The sequence below is a fragment of the Protopterus annectens genome, chromosome 9.part0 (genome assembly GCF_019279795.1).
Source record: "Protopterus annectens isolate FY-2018-M chromosome 9.part0, PAN1.0, whole genome shotgun sequence".
NCBI classification, from domain to species: domain Eukaryota; kingdom Metazoa; phylum Chordata; order Ceratodontiformes; family Protopteridae; genus Protopterus; species Protopterus annectens.
Window position 1 is genome coordinate 1,765,377,939 of NC_056743.1, and position 18,448 is coordinate 1,765,396,386.

An 18,448-nucleotide genomic window follows, 5' to 3' on the forward strand; every position below is an offset into this window, starting at 1 on the left:
GGGTGCAGGTAACAAGAGCCTGAAGTCCCTACCCACCACCATTTGTGAAACTTTTACAGATTTTTGCCTCATATTTTGTTCTGTTCTGTTCTGTTCCTCATAAAATCTGTGGTTCCTGAATTTTTAATTCCTTAAGTAGTTGATGGTGCAGTGGTAGCATTGTTGCCTCACAGCTAGAGGTTCTCTGGTTTCATTCTTGGCTAGGGTGCCTTCTGTGTGGAGTCTGCATGTTCTTCCTGTGTTTGTGTGTGGGTTTGCTCTGGTGTCCTCCCATGTTGCAAAGACATGCATTTGCAGTATTTCTCCCTGGGCCTCTGCTGAAAATTGGCTTTTGTTCCAAGTTAGACTTTCCTGGTTAACAAATGTTAAATAGATAAAATTGACAGACATTTGAATTTCAGACTTCATATTTTTCAGGAAGTACATAGTAACCCAAAACCTTTTATTCTAGCAATTGTCTACGTTTATAAAATGAATATTTGAAATTTGTCCCTATGTTTGGGACTGTATTCCCCCATTATTGGCTTCGTCCAGGTGTTTTGTGTTAAGGTTGAGAGCTATGGTGAGAACTGAATTCGCTGAATATGTTTGAGGGCTATATTCCCCCATTACTGGCTTTGTCCAGGTGTTTTGTGCTAAGAGGTTGACAGCTATGGTGAGAACTGAATTCACTAAATGGTAGCCATTTAAGTTTCAGTTTTCTCTCTTTCATAAAACAGCTGATTTGGCATAGTGGTATGTTGCGCTAACGTTTTGCACAGGGTCCTGGTTCAAGACTTGGCAGTGAAATGTATGGTGGTAACATTACATTTTATATTAGCAAATTTCCAAGATTATACAAGCAGTGTTTAAAATGTGTCCCTGGCTTTTGGGCTTTTGCCCCCCCACCCCCCAGTACATTTTGGCTTTTTCCAGATTTCTTGTGCTGCGAAGTTGAGAGATACAGTTGAGTGTTGAGTAGATTTTACAAGGAGCTGAGAGCTGCAGGGGAAGAGAAGTTTAGTGTTGCTTATGCTAAGTCTGCTTGCATTATTATTAGCACAACAGGTAGTGTACTTGCTTTTGATGCAGAAGGCTGTTGGTTCTACTGCTACAGGGAGTGGATGCTGCCATACTAAGAATGTCCTCTTTGGTGAAGATACAGGCACTTTATTTGTAGATGAAACAATGAAATATAAAGTTGTTTGCTAGCAGCAACCTCTTCATTAGTTACAGATCTCTTTAATGTGGAATTATTTAGATGACTTTTACTTCTGCGGCGATTGTGCATATTTACTGATACTGGTGGATTGTAGAAGTTTGAGAAGACTTTTATGATGGAAATGTTCTCAGTTGGGCAGCTTTGTCATTACTGGTGCATGCATTTTGTTTCATTGTTTACTGGAAAAATGTTCAAAACAATAAATTTAAAACACCCTCTAACAACTATACTATATTATACAAGAAATATAATTTAATACAGTCAGAAAGGTGTATCACACAACACATGTATGTCTTGTGTGCAAGGGGCCTATCATTTGAAAACAGCCCAAAGTTAATCTTTATACTAGCCAAATGTATTTTCTTTGAATGTAGATTTCAATGCTATTTCAATGAATGTGAGTTTCAAGGGCAGAGAAGTTTTAATTCTTTTTTTTCTTTTGGCTGTTCCCATTAGGGGTTGATACAGCAGATCATCTGTTTCCATTTCTTCCTGTCCTCTGCATCTTGCTCTGTCACACCAACCACCTGCATGTCCTCTCTCACCACATACATAAACCTTATCTTAGGCCTTCATCTTTCCCTCTTACCTGGCAGCTTCATCCTTAGCATCCTTTTCCCAATATATCCATCATCCCTCCTCAGTACATGTCCAAACCAAAGCAATCTCACCTCTCTGGCTTTGTCTCCAAACCATCCAACCTAGGCTGACCCTCTAATACACTTATTCCTAATCCTGTCTACCCTCGTCACACCCAGTGCAAATCTTAACATCTTTAACTCTGTCATATCCAGCTCTGGCATAGAAGTTTTAATGCTAAGTCTATTTTCATTGTGAGACTGCATTGCATTGTTTAGCAGATGTCTTAGTGTTTGTGCTGTAAAATGCAAAATAAAACTTTCAAATGAAATCCAAATCATCATAGAAGAAAAGCAGTATGCACATTAGTGTTTATGGTAAATGGGGTGAAATAGCCAAGTAATGGATCATTGGAATGGCTGCAGGGGGGAGGCTCCATTCGACCATGATTTTGTGAGGGGGAAGGGCGGAAACTCAAAGACAGCCCAGGCTGAACTATACCTCTCAACTGTCCAGATTTTCACAAAATGAATAGATTTTTGCTTTTTATTTTTGGTTTGTTCCTCATAAAATTTGTGGTTTTCTGGAAAATCATTTAGGGATTAAGTCACTAAATAATGACAGACATTGAGTTTCAGACTTCATAACCTTCAGAAAAATGTATGCTAAAGCAAGACCTGTTGTTATTCTATCAACTAAGTTTATACAAGAGCAATTTTTAGTACTGTTTGTATGTTCCCCCAATATATCTGGCCTTGTCCAGATTTCCTGCATTAACAGGTTGAGAGGTACGTGCAAATAAATTGCTTTAAAGAATTAGGCATATCCAAACCTCTCAATTGTCCCCAATTTTGGCTCAAAATGTTGCTCTCCCTCTAATAATCCCTCCACAAAAATGGCAATTTTGGAAGAAAATGTGGAGGGTTTACAATTAATAAAGAACTGTAATAATCAGAGTTACAGATTACTTTTATTTCAGAAATGCATATAGATTTGTTTATTTTGTTAGCTGCTCAAGTTAACAGTACTAATATTAAAAAGTGTCCTTTCTTTGACAGGTTCCCAGCTGTATTGTGTGGCTATTTTATATTTGCATCACATTTTTGGTCCATTTTTCATAAAATTGTGGTTTTCTGGCAAATTAGTGGCAAATCATTAAAGTTTGAAGCTAGAATATAATGACAGATATTTGAGTTTTAGATTTCATACCCTTCAGAAAATTCATACTAGTGCAAGACCTACTATTCTATTAGAAAGTTTATAAGAGCAATATTTAAATATTGTCCTAATTTTTGGGCCTTTGTCCAACTTCTATGTATGGCTTCATCCAGATTTCTTGCTCTGAGGTTGAGAGGTATGACAAATGTGTCAGGGCCATCACAGTCAGCCAGAGACATTTCAAATTGCAACATACTTGTTGTACCCCACTCCCCCATGTAGTGACTCTGCATGTGTCCAAGCAAGGCAAGGAGCAGTTATGCAGTGTAAGTGTATAGAGTATCCCCCCATCCAAGGTAGACACAAGTACTACAGTGGCTTTTCATCTGTCCTTGCTTGATTTTGCAGAATGTTCTGGTTTTCTGTCATATTTTTATACTGTTGATTTATGCTTATTATTATTCAGAAAGTGCCCGTCGCTTTGTGTTTAAGTAGCAATGCTTTCATGACCATTAGGTAAGCTTGCCTGAGATTGTAAAATGCAAGTAAGTTTTAATAAGCATACTGTTAAAGAATTATCAACATTGAAAGCCTTTTTGTTGCTGCCATGCAGAGAATACTTACATAACTAGATAATGTATAAGCCTTGGGTATTGAAATGCATATGACAGTATTTGTAATAAAGGACGGGATTACAGTATTTTAAGAAGCTCATTACCTTTGTTGGAGACTTGCAGTCATCTTTGCAGGTTTTACCCGTAAACTAAACAGAATTCCAATCTATCATGTGTGGTCCATAACCTGTGCAGTTATCCTTTAAGCAATTTATCTTGAGCTTGTTTCTTGTTTGCTGTTCATTTTTTTACTTTGATCATGTTTTCCCCATGAAGTAAGTAGATAGTTGTTGTCAGGCAGCAGGTCTTTTTTGGATAAGAAAAAAATTTTACAAGTGGGGGTATCACAGAGATTGCTACTTTCAGCATGTTACTTGGTACTTTTATAAAGCTGAATATGAATTATAATTAGAACTGCAGTGCAAGGAGAAGTGGTTTGAGTTGAGTGCTGCTCGTTTTTCTTATACTTGACTTTGACTGGCATTATTTTTTCATGCCTCACAACTTTTTTTTTCCATCTAGATATTAAGTAAGCTGTCATGCAGCCAATGCACTGAAATATTTTTTTTCTTCTACACTTCATTTTGTCTTGATTGGACTCTCATAATGACTGTTTGGGACCCAGGGCAGCGTATTTAATTAAAGTTCCAGTTTTTGTGGTTTTGAGCATAGTTCCTCCCCTTTCTAGTTGGCTGCACCCCTTCCCATTGGCCCCACCCATTCAGCTATCTTCTGCAGCCTCCCTTTGATTTGAAGTCACCAGCTGTCACTAGTTATACCACATGATCTTGGACTACAATGGTTTGAAACACATTACTTAAGAGAATAGGCTTGAAAAGGACCATATAAACACTATGGTCACACTAATGGAAATTATACTTAAAAATAATTATATCTTTTTTGAAGGACAATATTGCAAGCAAGTCACTGGTGTGGCTATGGGGGCAGCATGTGCCCCCATTTATGCCAATTATGTAATGTCCTACTGGGAGTGTGAGTATGTGTTTAAGAATAAGTATGCAATCAGTATTAAATACTATACCAGGTATTTGGATGGTTTATTTTTAGTATGGACAGGTTCAGAGAATTCATTAGAAGAATTTTTAAACTATATTAATGGTACAACAAATGTTCTTAGTTTTACCCACATTTACAATAAAGAAAAAAATGTATTTGGATGTAAAAGTATCTGTTGACCCAACTGAGAAAAGTCTAATACCTAGAATTTATAGGAATCCTATATTTTCAAAGTCATATTTGGATTAAACCAGCTGCCATCCCCCATACCAAAAAAAAAAAAGATCTGTGGTAAAGGAACAATTACTGAGGGCAGCTCAGATGGTTACTAGAAATGAGGAATTTAAAATAGAAATTGAATTTATAATTGATTTGTTCAAAAAAGGGGCTATCCTAGTGCATTGTTAAATAATGCTATGGAAGAAGTGCTTTTAAAGAGACAAAATGGAACTTTTAGACCTATTTTAGGTTGGACATATTAATGTGGGTATGGTTAATAATGGAGAAAAAAGTGATAAGCCAAGAGGGGAGAAGGGCAGTCTCTCCTTTGTAACTGTCTATAACAAAGACAGCACAGCAACAATTAATGTTCTAAACAAGAACTGGAATTTGTTTTCAATTGAGAAATCAGTCATAGAACTTTTTGGTGGTAAACCGATAATAGTTTTTAAAAAGTATCAATCATCTAAAATATTTTGGAGAATAAATGTTCCAACAAAATGGGAATGGGTAACATTAACAAGAAACCTGGCAATTTTAAGTGTGGTATGTGTAAGCAATGTCCTTACATGTTAACCACCCAGGACAACTTTAGGATGGGAAATGTTAATTTCCATATTTTTTTTTGTAATTTCCATATTTATGGGCACATTAATTGTCAATCTAAGAATGTTGTATACCTTGTTAAGTGTTTACAATGTCCTGCTTTTAATATAGTAAAAACGTCCAGACATTTACAAGAAAGAATGTATGAGCATATTTTGGATATTAAAATGGTAAACAAACAAATGCACTGTGTTGACATATTCAAGCATTTAATGATCATGGCTTTGGTTTCCTAGTTATTCAGCAAATTGTCCCTGATGTTCAAGGGAAAATATTATCTGAACATTTAGAAGTATGTGAGCTCAAGTGGCAAATGCGTTTGAATGCTTTTGTTCCGCCAGGGCTGAATGAATATGCTAGCATTAACTGTGTTTTAAAATTAAAGCATTTAGAAGGGTAGTTAATTTGTTTTAATTGTTTTAATTGCTTAATGATTTCATTATTTGTATAAAAAGATGTGTGTTCAATGTGTTTTTAGTTCTGATGAAGCCCCTCTGAAAGGCTGGGATGAAAGCACTCAACTTTGCAAATAAAGTGGTTTCCAGATTGACCTTTTGGTTGTTCTTCATTTAAATTTGGGGGTCTTACAATTTTGGTTACTATGTCTGGTACTGTGAGTGTGGGGGATAGCCTTGAAGGGTTACATTTAGATAATTTCACTTCTAATGGTAATTTGACTTTTTTACTACAGCAGGTCAGTCAACAATTGACTGAATACTCTTCTCAAATTAAATCCTCTGTTGTGTCATTGAATGCAGCAAGCAGTTTAAGTAACAGGTTTGGATTACCTTTAACACAGGCCACTCCATTTACTTTTAATGAGCAGCAAGTGAATACATTGAGGAGAAGCATAAATGATTGTTTTATGGGTTGGAAAGCTAACACCTTTAATTTTGAAAAGGAATCCATGGCTAGTAACTCACAAGGTAATTACAACTCCCTGCAAGTTTGTTTGTCTTTAACTGAAGATTTGAGAGTATTTGATAGTACCTTGCTAAAATACAAATGTTACAACTTAAAAATAGTTATTTGCAAAGAAATATTGACTTGAAACAAGTCCCTAAAGGTTTTAGAATGTGGAGGTATTCGAATGGAGCCTCCACTAATCCAGAATTTATAAGGGATTTGCATGCTGTTTTCAATAATGCAGGGTTCGAAGTATTGAGGCTTAGGATTAAGTATAAAGAATATAAAATGGATAAACTCATTAAGACGCTCAATGTTTTGAATGTTACCATCTGTAAAGACCTGCTTTTTGACCATTACAGAACCAGCTATGATAATATTTTCACTGCAGATGAAAATATTTGTAATGACGTTTTTCTCTGTAAAGTTAAAAAACTTGAGTGATTCCAAGGACTATGCGAAAGGCCGGGTTTATTCTGTATCTCTTGGTAACCATCCTGTTCAGTCCAATCAGGTGGAAGGAAACTCTCAGAGAGGTGTGACATCATCTCCGAGGGCTGAAAGTCAATGTGGTGCTCAATGGCAACTTTTGGAATCACCTTCAATAGAGGGAGTAAGACGTTCTGAGCATATTAAAAATAGAAAAGAGCAAAATCCATTTCTTTACCACAGCAATCTGAACAGGAACACTATACACAGGGATTATATGGCAGAAGGGGCTCAACCGAAGAGGAGAGAAATGATGTCTCAATATGGGAAGAAACATTAAATATTGATAGTATTTTTATTTTTCAAGGTAACTGTGAGCTTGTATGCAATGATAATGGTACTGACATAGAGACATTAGATTGAATTTTGGATGAGGACAGTGAATTTTTTATGCCAGAAATCACTGAAAATAGTATGGGTGATTTTAAAGTTTTTAATTATTCAAACAAAAGCATTTCTGCCGCACATGTTGATGTTCTAGCAGAAGGGTTTAGTTTTGTACCAGCCTGGCAGGGGCAGATAGCTGAGTCATTGGGAGATTTAAAACTTTATACTAGAAAATTAAACTTATGCTTATGGTTCAGTACAAATAATCAAGTAGACAGTACGCAGTCTTGTATTCCTAGGAAACCAAACATTTTTAATTTTCCTACATATAACTTGGTGCATATTATTTGAAAATGCATGTGAGTTGGACTTTAGACAGATTTTAAACAATAATTGCAGTAAAGGTTTGGATAATTTGGCTATAAGAGAAAAATATTTGTTGTTACACATTGTTAATGACAAAAGTATGCAGGTTATGAAACCCAACAAAGGCAATGGCATAGCCATCATGGAAAAAGTAAATTATTGTAATTTTATGAATACTGTACTTATGGGTGCCACTTATATGGAAGTCTCAAAAATGAAATTAATATTGCTCTTAGGAAGGTATATTTGATGTTGGATGATATGCTGTACCAGGGTCAAATTAATGTTGATGAATATAATTATATTAAAAATGATTACCCTATTATAGCAAGTATTTTTGGGATTCCTAAAATACACAAAGGATTAAATCAACCTTCTTTTAGACCCATAATGAATGGAAAAAGATCCAATACATTTTTTATGGCTAAATTCTTAGATTTTCATTTAAAAGGTGGTTTGGAAAATTTGAGTTACATCTGTAAGGATTCATGGGAATTTTTGACACATTTAAATAGTATTGAAGTTGCCAGTGATATGTTTTTTTGTTACTATAGGTGTCGAAAATTTATTTTTGGTTATACCACATGACCTTGGACTACAATGGTTTGAAACACAATTGGTTAAAATGAATAGGTTTGAACAGGACTGTATGAACACTATGGTCACACTAATGGAAATTATATTTAAAAATAATTATATCTTTTTTGAGGAACTACATTATAAGCAAGTCACTGATGTGGCTATGGGAGCAGCATGTGCCCCCATTTATGCCAATTATGTAATGTCCTACTGAGATTGTGAGTATGTGTTTAAGAGTAAGTATGCAACCAGTATTAAATACTACACCAGTTATTTGGATGGTTTATTTTTAGCATGGACAGGTTCAGAGAATTCATTAGAAGAATTTTTAAACTATATTAATGGTACTACACATTTTCTTAGTTTTACCCATATAATAAAGAAAAAAACATTATTTGGATGTAGAAGTGTCTGGTGACTCAACTGAGAAAAGTCCAATATTTAGAATTTATAGGAAGCCTACATTTTCAAATTCATATTTGGATTATACCAGCTGCCATCCACCATACCAAAAAAGATCTGTGGTAAAGGAACAATTAGTGAGGGCAGCTCAGGTGGTTACTAGAGATGAATTTAAAACAAAAATTGAATTTATAATTGATTTGTTCAAAAAAGGGGTTATCCTAGTGCAATGTTAAATAATGTTATGGAAGAAGTGCTGGTGCTGTTGAACAGACAAAATGGAACTTTTAGACCTATTTTAAGTAGACACATTAATATGGGTATGGTTAATAATGGTGAGAAAAGAGATGAGCCAAGAGGGGAGAAGAATAGTCTATCCTTTATAACTGTATATAATGGAGACAGCACAACAATAATTAATGTGCTAAACAAGAATTGCAATTTGTTTTCAATTGACAAATCAGTCATAGAACTTTTAGGTGGTAAACCGATAATAGTTTTTAAAAAGGATCGATCATTTAAAAATATTTTGGAGAATAAATGTTCTAACAAAATGGCAATGGGTAACATTAACAAGAAACTTGACAATTTTAAGTGTGGTATGTGTAAGCAATGTCCTTACATATTAACCACCCAGGAAAACTTAAGGATGGGAAATGTTAATTTCTATATTTATGGGCACTTTGTCAACCTAAGAATGTTTCATACATTGCTAAGTGTTTACAATGTCCTGCTTTTTATATAGGAAAAACATCCAGACATTTACGAGAAAGGATGTATGAGCATATTTTGGATATTACAAATGGTAAACAAACAAATGCACTGTTTAAACATATTCAGCCATTTAATGATCATGGTTTTGGTTTCCTAGTTATTCAGAAAATTGTCCCTGATGCTCAAGGGAAAATATTATCTAAAAATGTAATAGTATGTGAGCTCAAGTGGTAAATGCGTTTGAATGCTTTTGTTCCCCCAGGGCTGAATGAATATGCTAGCATTTACTATGTTTTAAAATTAAGGCATTTAGAAGGGTAGTTAATTACTTAATTTGTTTTAATTGTTTTAATTGCTTAATGATTTCATTATTTGTATAAAAAGGTGTGTGTTCAATGTGTTTTTAGTTCTGATGAAGTCCGTTTGAAAGGCTGGGACAAAAGCACTCAACTCTAAATAAAGTGGTTTCCAGATTGACCTTTTGGTTGTTCTTCATTTAAATTTGGTGGTCTTACAATTTTGGTTAGTATGTCAAGCATTTTGAATATAGTTAAATAATACACATATCCTGGGGTGTTGCTCAACCCACACCTTTCTCACTGCACATAGAGTAACAATGGTGGTAATTAAAGCAAATATGCTCATGAGAATCTGTCATAAAGTAGTACATGTACCAAACAAAGAAACAAAGAAAGAAATATGATCTTTGATGAATGTGTGTTATTACATGCAGTAGAATAAGTACTACTGTCATTATTACCAAACCCACCATGTACTGCATGTTCATCGTCAGCGCACCTAAAAAGAAGCATCACTGATGTATCTATCCCGGCTCAAACTGGTTCACTGTGACCTGATGAGCTGCATTATAACGTGTTCATTTATTTACAGGTTACTATGTGAAAGACAGTGCACATCCTTAGCCAGTTCAACAAAGTTGAAAACTATAATTTATGTGGTAAGGGCCTCTACTTCCTCACCATAGACACTTAGCCTGTTTCCACAAGCACTAGAGCAAGCAACAGAACATTGTTTTTAGCTATGCCCCATAGGATCCAAAACTATCTTCCACCAGAAATCAGAAGTTCACCGACACCTGAAATGTTTCGGTGTAGATTAAAATCATGCATTTTCAAAGAACCCACTTCCAATTGTTATTAGCAATCTAACGAAACAATGGATGCTCTCCCATCTGTTCATACATGTGTTTGTCTCTATCTGGATTGGGCAGATAATAAGTTGGTCTTCAAGTGTAGCTTCCACATCTACTATGATTTTATATAATTGTGGTATTATAATATGTTTATATCTCAAAGCTGGGTTCTAACTCTGTTTTATATTCTGTTTATTATTCTGTAATTGTGGCAACAGGCCATGGCTGAAAACGAACATCAGTCCAGTCCACTTGCCTTAAACAAATAACCAAATAAAAATCAGCATGTTATGGTGGAGGAAGCAATTCCCACACTTCAGACTATGTCACCAAGTCTGGAAATGTGTTCCATACCTCTCAACCTCTTACAGCAAGAAATCTGGACAAAGCCATAAATAATAGAGGGACAAAAGCCCAAAAATAGGGACAATTTTTAAATATTGCTCTTACAAACTTATAAAGTTGATAGGAGCAGATTTTGCATTGGCATGAATTTCCTAAAGAATATGAATCTGAAACTCAAATGTATGTCATTATTTTCTGACTTTAATCTTTAATAACTTGCCAGTGATTTACCAGAAAACCAAATTTTTATGAAAAACAGACCAAAAATATGAGTCAAAAATCTGGACATTCTGCGAAAATCTGTAAAGTTGAGAGGTAGTCTACTGCTACTTTATATTGAAATTTGCATATCAAGCAACTTCAAAATGTACTTCTGAAATATGCTACAGAAAATCTCCTCTTTTATTGATCTGTGTAAAACTGGGCTATTTTCTGACAAGTGAGTACAGAAACCACATACTGGGTACGGGTGGTAGTCCATGGCATGGAAAATACTAACAAATTATCTTATTTGTAGCTGTTCTGCATATCAAGGCAAGGTATAGAATTGACAATTTTTGTCTCCACCTACCCCCCCCATACTTCATTAGTGTTATTGGTCATTCTTTGATCCTGGTAGCTTTAGTTCCCTCTGCACTTGTTTCTTCAGTGGTTTCAATCAGACCAAACAGTGGCTTGATGGCAGCTGCTACAGTGGTTGTACCTAGACCATTAATTTTTAACATTCCCCACAGGTCTGGATATGTTAACGCAACCAGTCCTTAAAATGTTGACCTGTGAACAACCAGGGTACACCAGGAATGGACCTGCTTTTTTCCTTGAAAAATCCCCATTAAAAAGCTCCCAGGTTGTTAGCTGAATCCTAAGCACCAGCAATATAGATGTTCCCATACAAATGCAAAAGAATTGCTGTATTCTTTTTGAGGACAAGATGAGTGTGAATCAGGGTGCTTTCAGCTGAAGTCAGTAAGAACCTGGAAGTTATGTTCTAAGAAGTGTAAATGCTCAAGTTTTTTTATGAGCACAATGAGAATTGTGAGCTAAATGAATTCCCATCTTTACTCAAATGCTATACATTGGTATCAGCAAGATCGCAGACCTGTGGAGATAAGAAAGTTTCTCTTCTCCCCCAAGGTTTCACATACTCAGAGTTAGTATATTCATAGATGCAGCTGTGTGTGGGGCAGGGGTACAAGGGGACTTTACCCTTACAAAATGTTTCTTTAATGTCATAAAGTCAAAACTGTGATTAACAACTTAACAGTGCCAAGGATCCTGCTGCAACAGTGTGGAACCAGAGCTTCCATTACCTATAACAGTGGGAACATTCCAACCTTACTCTACAGACTAGAGCAGATGACAGATGGCATTCAATGGAAACACTATTTGGTACTGGCTTTTCCTATCTGTATGAAAAAATAATGACTACAGCACTTGCATGATTAATAAAGCATAATTAGAAGTTATGTACCTACCATAACGTTCCATGTTAGTTGTCTTCTCTCGCCTTCTTTCTTGCTGGATGGGTTCGGAGCCGATCCTCGGCTCCGACTCGGCACTTGCTAAGCTCGAGAGCTAATTTTACCAGCTCGAGGCAACCCAATATCCCATGATGCAAGGTGGAGATTACCCAGATCTCATTTGGTAGCTAAAGAAATAGCAATATTTTCTTCCAACTGAAGAGGAGGAAGAAAATAACAATACTAGATAACATCATAACCCTCTAGAAAGGATCAATGTAATCTAGTGACACTAGGAGTTGAACAGCTAGAAAAAGGTAATAACCTCTTAACAGAAGATGTATAATCTTCCCGGTCTGACCAGGCTAGGGGGATGGAGGCGGGGCCTTAAGAAAGAAGGCGAGAGAAGACAACTAACATGGAACGTTATGGTAGGTACATAACTTCTAAATGTTAAGTTGTCAATCTCGCCTTCATTCTTGCTGGATGGGACCGCGTCCCTAGCACCTCTATCCTGGGTGGCTCAGTGGAACAGACTCTTGAGAACGGTGGAACCAAAATTCGCTCTGTCTCTGGAGACCAAATCTAATTTGTAATGTGAAACAAAGGTATGAGGAGAGGCCCATGTGGCTGCTGCACAAATAGTGTCTATTGGAAGTCTAGCTTGAAAAGCTGTAGATGTAGCTAGAGCTCTGGTAGAATGGGCTTTTGGGTTAGAAACCAACTCTTTGCCTCTGAGCTGATAAATGTAAGTGATCACAGAAGACAGCCACCTAGATAAAGTTACCTTAGAAACTGGAAGGCCTTTCCTGTTCTCTGCATAGGATAGAAATAGTTGATCAGATTTCCTAAAAATTTTAGTCTTGTCCAGATAATATCTGAGCTGGCGGTTTAGGTTAGTCTGCGATGCCACCTTTGGTAAGAAAGATGGATTAGTCCTTAGAGATACCCTGTCTTTGTGGAATATTAGATAGGGAGGGCGAATACAGAGAGCATGAAGCTCAGATACTCTCCTGGCAGAAGTAATGGCAACTAGAAAAAGTGTCTTCCAAGAAAGCAATTTCAAAGAACAGGCAGCTGCAGGTTCGAACGGGGGAAGAATCAAGGATGTTAAAATTAAATTTAGATCCCACTGTGGTGGGGGGTCTCTAATCGGAGGTTTCAATAAAAAGATACTTCGAAGGAATGCCTTGCAAAGTTTATGTGACATAATGTTGTGGTCCAAAAAGCCTATATGAAAATTTGAAATGGCTGCCAGTTGAACTTTCACTGTGGAGGAAGAGGATCCTGAATGAAAAATGTCAGCTAGGAAGTCCAATACCGAATGAATTGGAGCAGTATAGGGGTCTATGTTCCTAGCTTTTGCCCAGAAAGAGAAACGTCGCCATTTACTAGTGTAGATCTTTCTGGTAGAAGATTTTAGGGAAGCTACTATGATATCCCATACAGGATTAGAAATCATAGGAAGCCTGGCTAAGGATGGAAGTGGAGCAACCAAGCAGTGAGGTTGAGAGAAGGTATGGATTGGTGCAGTTGACCCGACTGGTGGGTCAGAAGATCTGGAACCGGGTCCAGATGCCATGGCTGTACCAAGAGGTAATGATGTAGGAACGGAAACCATATCTGTCGAGGCCAATAAGGGGCAATGAGAATCAACTTGGCTCTCAAGGCGGTTGCTTTCTGAATTAGCTGAGGTATCAGCGGAAAAGGGGGAAAGGCATAAAGAAGTGCCCGGGGCCAATCTTGGGTTAGAGCGTCTCTGGGGGGATGGCCTGGAAGGGGGAAGAGAGAGAAGAAGTCTGGGCATTTGCTGTTTTGAGGTGTAGCGAAAAGGTCGCAACAAGGAAGGCCCCACTTCTGAAAAATCTCTTCCGTTACTGACTGTTTGAGAGACTACTCGTGAGGCATGAGAATAGCTCTGCTCAATCTGTCCGCTATGATGTTGGATTTCCCGGGGATGTGCATTGCTATCAGAAACCGGTGAGAGGAGATTGCCCATTGCCAAAGTCTGAGAGCCTCTCAACACAGTGGATAGGACTTGGTTCCACCCTGTTTGTTTATATACCACACTAGACATATTGTCCGTTTGGACTGCAATAGTTCCCAGGGGAAGAGAGTCGTTGAGGGCTTGCAACGTTAAAAGCACTGCTCTCATCTCCAGAACATTTATGTGCAGATGGTACTCGAAAAGTTGCCAAGTGCCATGGACCATTCTGCCCTGATAATGCCCCCCCCCACACCCGATCAGGGAGGTGTCCGATGTAACCGTGGCAATCGGGGCAAGAGGAACAAATGGTCTGCCTTGATGGATTTGAGGGGACGATATCCACCAAGTCAGATGTCTTTTGCAAGTTGGAGTTACTATGATCTCATGATGCATGGGAAGTTGTTGAAAAGGCCATTGGGTGAATAGCATCTATTGTAGAAGACGCATGTAAAAGAGGGCGAGGGGAAGAAGTGTTATGGCGGCCGCCATAAGACCCAGTACTTTCAGAGCAAATCTGGCCTGAATTTTGTTGCTGAAAAGAATCACCTGGACGTGTCTTTGAATGTCCAAGATCCTTTGGTCTGTTAACCTTGCTGAAAGTTGTACGGTGTCCAATCTTGCGCCTATAAAAGTAATAGATTGACAAGGCGACAAGGCAGATTTTTCGGAATTTATAGAAATTCCTAGCCCTCTGCAAGTGTGAATGGTGTAATTTCTGGCTTGGAGAAGCTGATGCCTGGTGGTGGCAGTGAGGAGCCAGTCGTCTAGATATGGAAACACCTAGAATCCTTGACGTCTCAGGTGAGCCGTAACCACTGCCATGCATTTGGTGAACACTATGGGGGCTGTAGTGAGTCCAAAGGGCAGGGCTCTGAATTGGAAGTGACTGGTCCCCAGCCGAAAGCGGAGAAATCTTCTGGAGCATCTGTGAATTTTTATATGATAGTACGCATCCTGAAGATCTATCAAGCACATCCAATTGTCCTTGCCCAGAAAGGGCAGAATGGACTGAAGCGTGACCATCCGGAATCTTGATTTCTTTACAAACTTGTTGAGTTTGCTCAGATCTAATATTGGTCTCCAGTCCCCTGTCTTTTTTGGAACTAAAAAGAACCTTGAGTAGATTCCGGATCCTATTTGGTCCGCTGGGACTGGCTGGATGGCTCTTTTTACTAGCAGTTTTGATATTTCTAGTACTGCTAGTTCCCTTAGACCGGGTGGAACGTCTGGAAGGGTTCCCTTTTGTTGAATTGGGGTTTGAATAAAGGGAATTTTGTAACCCTTGGATATAATTGACTGTACCCATTTGTCTTGAGAAAGGGAAAGCCAGGCTATTGGGTACAGCGATAATTTTCCCCCGACTGCCTCCGAAGGCGGACAATCAGGCAACATCTCAGGGATGCTGGAAGGGTTTGTCAGAAAGAGGCTCCCTGCTACCCTGATTCTGCGGACCACCTCTGCCCCTAGGGCGGCGTCTATTATTGTTACCCCCTCTGCCTCTGGGGGTAAACTGACTTTGTGTGTCAGGCATGACTCCTTGAGATTTGCGGAACCACATTTTCCCTCCCTTCTGTCCTTTGGGGTAAGGTCTAGAAGGTGTGGAGAAACGGACTCCTACGGCAGAAAGAGTCTTGCCATCTTGTTCGCATCTAGTCAAAGTGTCTTTCACTTGAGGACCGAACAAGGTTGAGCCATCAAAGGGGGAGTTTGTGAAAGACACCTTGAAGGGGTCTGCAAAATTACAAAGCCGCATCCAGGACTGACGCCTTAAAGCCACTCCTGTGCCTACGGCCCTACTCGCTCCATCGGCTGCATAAGAAATGAGCCGCATGGAGGAGTTAGCAATGGAGTTAAGGATTCCTAGCTGTGAGCTAATCTTATCCTGAGACCCAGCAGCTGACGGATCCTGTAAAACTTCTCCCAACTCTTTAAGAACATCTCTTTGAAGGCGGGTGAAGTGGCATAAGTAGTTCAGCAATCTCATGGCAAAAGTCGCTGAAGAAAAAATCCGCTTACCGTACCTGTCCATAGTCCTAGAATCCTTGTTAGGAGGATGGACAGGTACTGAAGGATCAGCTAATTCCTTCTTCGTGGCAGCGGCCACCACCATGGCATCAACTGGGACACCCTGTGTTAAATATTGTCTATCTTGTGGGGCCCTAATAAATTTTGAAGATCTCCTAGGGATAGGTTCCACTGAATCCGGAGCCATCCATGCCTTCCGAGCCACTACCTCCATGAGAGGGTTGAAAGGCGGAGACACCCAGGAGGTGGAGGGTCAAGATCCGAACGCCTCCAGGTATACTGACTCGTCCTCGGAAGGATTAAGGGAGGGCCAGTTCCCCCTCTGCTTAAGGATTTCAAGGATGTCTAAAAATGAGACATCCTCAGAGGAGGACCTTGGGGATCCCTCCGACTCATCCAAGTCAGTATCTGATGTAGTAGACTCAGGGGAGTCTAGATGTTTCCTCTTACATGTCCTCTTACGCGGGGGTTCCCCTGACGGATCACAAGAAGCCTCAGAAGAGGAAGATATTCCCAATGGGGAAACCTGAGGCGTTGGATCTCTGGGTCCGGGAGCAAGAGAGTGGGAAGAGACGTCAGCAGGCACTGTAGTGGGAGGAGCTGATGGAGCTGTCCGTTGACTAAGCCCAGGGGCTAGTACACTCCTCATCACCTTGAAGGCTCCCCCGTCAGAGAGACCAGAAAGTTCCCGCTCTGAAGAGATAGGAACCCCAGGCCTCACCGAGAGGGAAGGCTCCGAGGCAGATGTCGGGGCCGAGCTCACCAACGCCGAAGCTCCGAGAGGGAGAACGGGGTCGGACAAGGGTCCGATGCCACTCGCCCCCTCGGAGCCGACGAGAGAGACCAGACGCCCGGATCCCTCCAATGAAGGTCTCAAGGAGGAAATCGGAGCCGAGGACGATGGAGCCAAAAGGGGTGGTATCGGCTCCGAAGTCACAACGGTGCCGGTTCCGAGGAGCTCCGGCTCTGAGCTCTGTAACAGAGTCGATGGAGGAATGTTTGGTGGATATGAGATAGCTACCGTCTGTTGAGATGGGCTATGGAGTATTTGGGCCAATGCCTGAGACTTTAATAGTCTACTCACCACTCTCTCGAGGTCGTGATCAGATAGCCTGGATGACCGAGAAGAACGGCTCCGATGGCTCCGCTCCAAGAGCAAGGGTGATCTCGGAGCCGAATGTTTAGATTCCACTGAAGGAGATTAAGATCTCTTTTTTGAGATCAATGGAGCCATCGGAGCCGAAGATACGTCGGCTCCAGCCGGAGCCGACACTGAGTGTCTGGATTTGACAGTATCGGTGCCGGATGGAGCCGATTCTGAGACTGGTAAGGTGGAAGGATCGGCTCCGGCCGGAGCCGATCTCGAAGCTGGTGAGGATGAACCTGAAGCTGACGGCTTGGAAGTCTGAGCCGAAGGCTTAACAGGTTTCGAGGGCTTCCCCGGCGCCGACTTAGTCGGGGAGCTCTCGGGCTTTAATAAGCCCCTTAATATCAGCTTATTTTTTCGCTCCTGCAGGACTCTTGGGCTGAAAGCATGACAGATAGCACAAGAGTCCTGCAGGTGCGAAGGTCCCAGGCAATAAACACAAGAAGTGTGACCGTCTGTCAGAGACATCTTCTGACAGCACAAGTCACACTTCTTGAAGCCTGAGACCTTAGTGTCCTTCGACATAACTGTGTCGAGGAAACACAATAGTAACACACACACACAAAAACACTCAGTCCAACAATTTAAAATAAACAGGGATAACACACAGTCATACACAAACAATCCCTGACAGGAAAAAATTTAGGGAGGGGAAGGCCTAAGGCCTAACTAGGGAAAAGGGAATAATTTACTCGAAAAAAAAGGGAACACTGACGGGAATAGGGCTAAAGTAAGTCGTTAATTAACAAAACACAAATATATATATATATATATTTAAAGGGGGGGTAGACGAAAAGTCTCAAAAACTGTTCACTTACCTAGAGCTGGTAAAAGAAGGCACCTCATTAGCGAGCGCAAAGCGAGATCTGGGTAATCTCCGCCTTGCATCATGGGATATAGGGTTGCCTCGAGCTGGTAAAATTAGCTCTCGAGCTTAGCAAGTGCCGAGTCGGAGCCGAGGATCGGCTCCGAACCCATCCAGCAAGAATGAAGGCGAGATTGACAACTTAACATGAACTATTAAATGTCGCCCACCCTCATATTTTCCAGAAAGTAATGTTGATTTCATACACAAAGATGCACTCATCAGCCTTTCAAAGTAGCAACATTCTGAAGTATTTGTGCAACAATGACAGGCAGATGTTCTTAGTTGG

General features: G+C 39.7%; 1 protein-coding gene across 1 annotated transcript in view; it reads right to left on the minus strand.

The window, feature by feature from the left end:
* ODAD3 (outer dynein arm docking complex subunit 3) overlaps nucleotides 1–18,448 on the minus strand; it is a 606,433-nt gene that overhangs the window by 331,400 nt on the left and 256,585 nt on the right. The gene's annotated exons all lie outside the window — the stretch shown is intronic.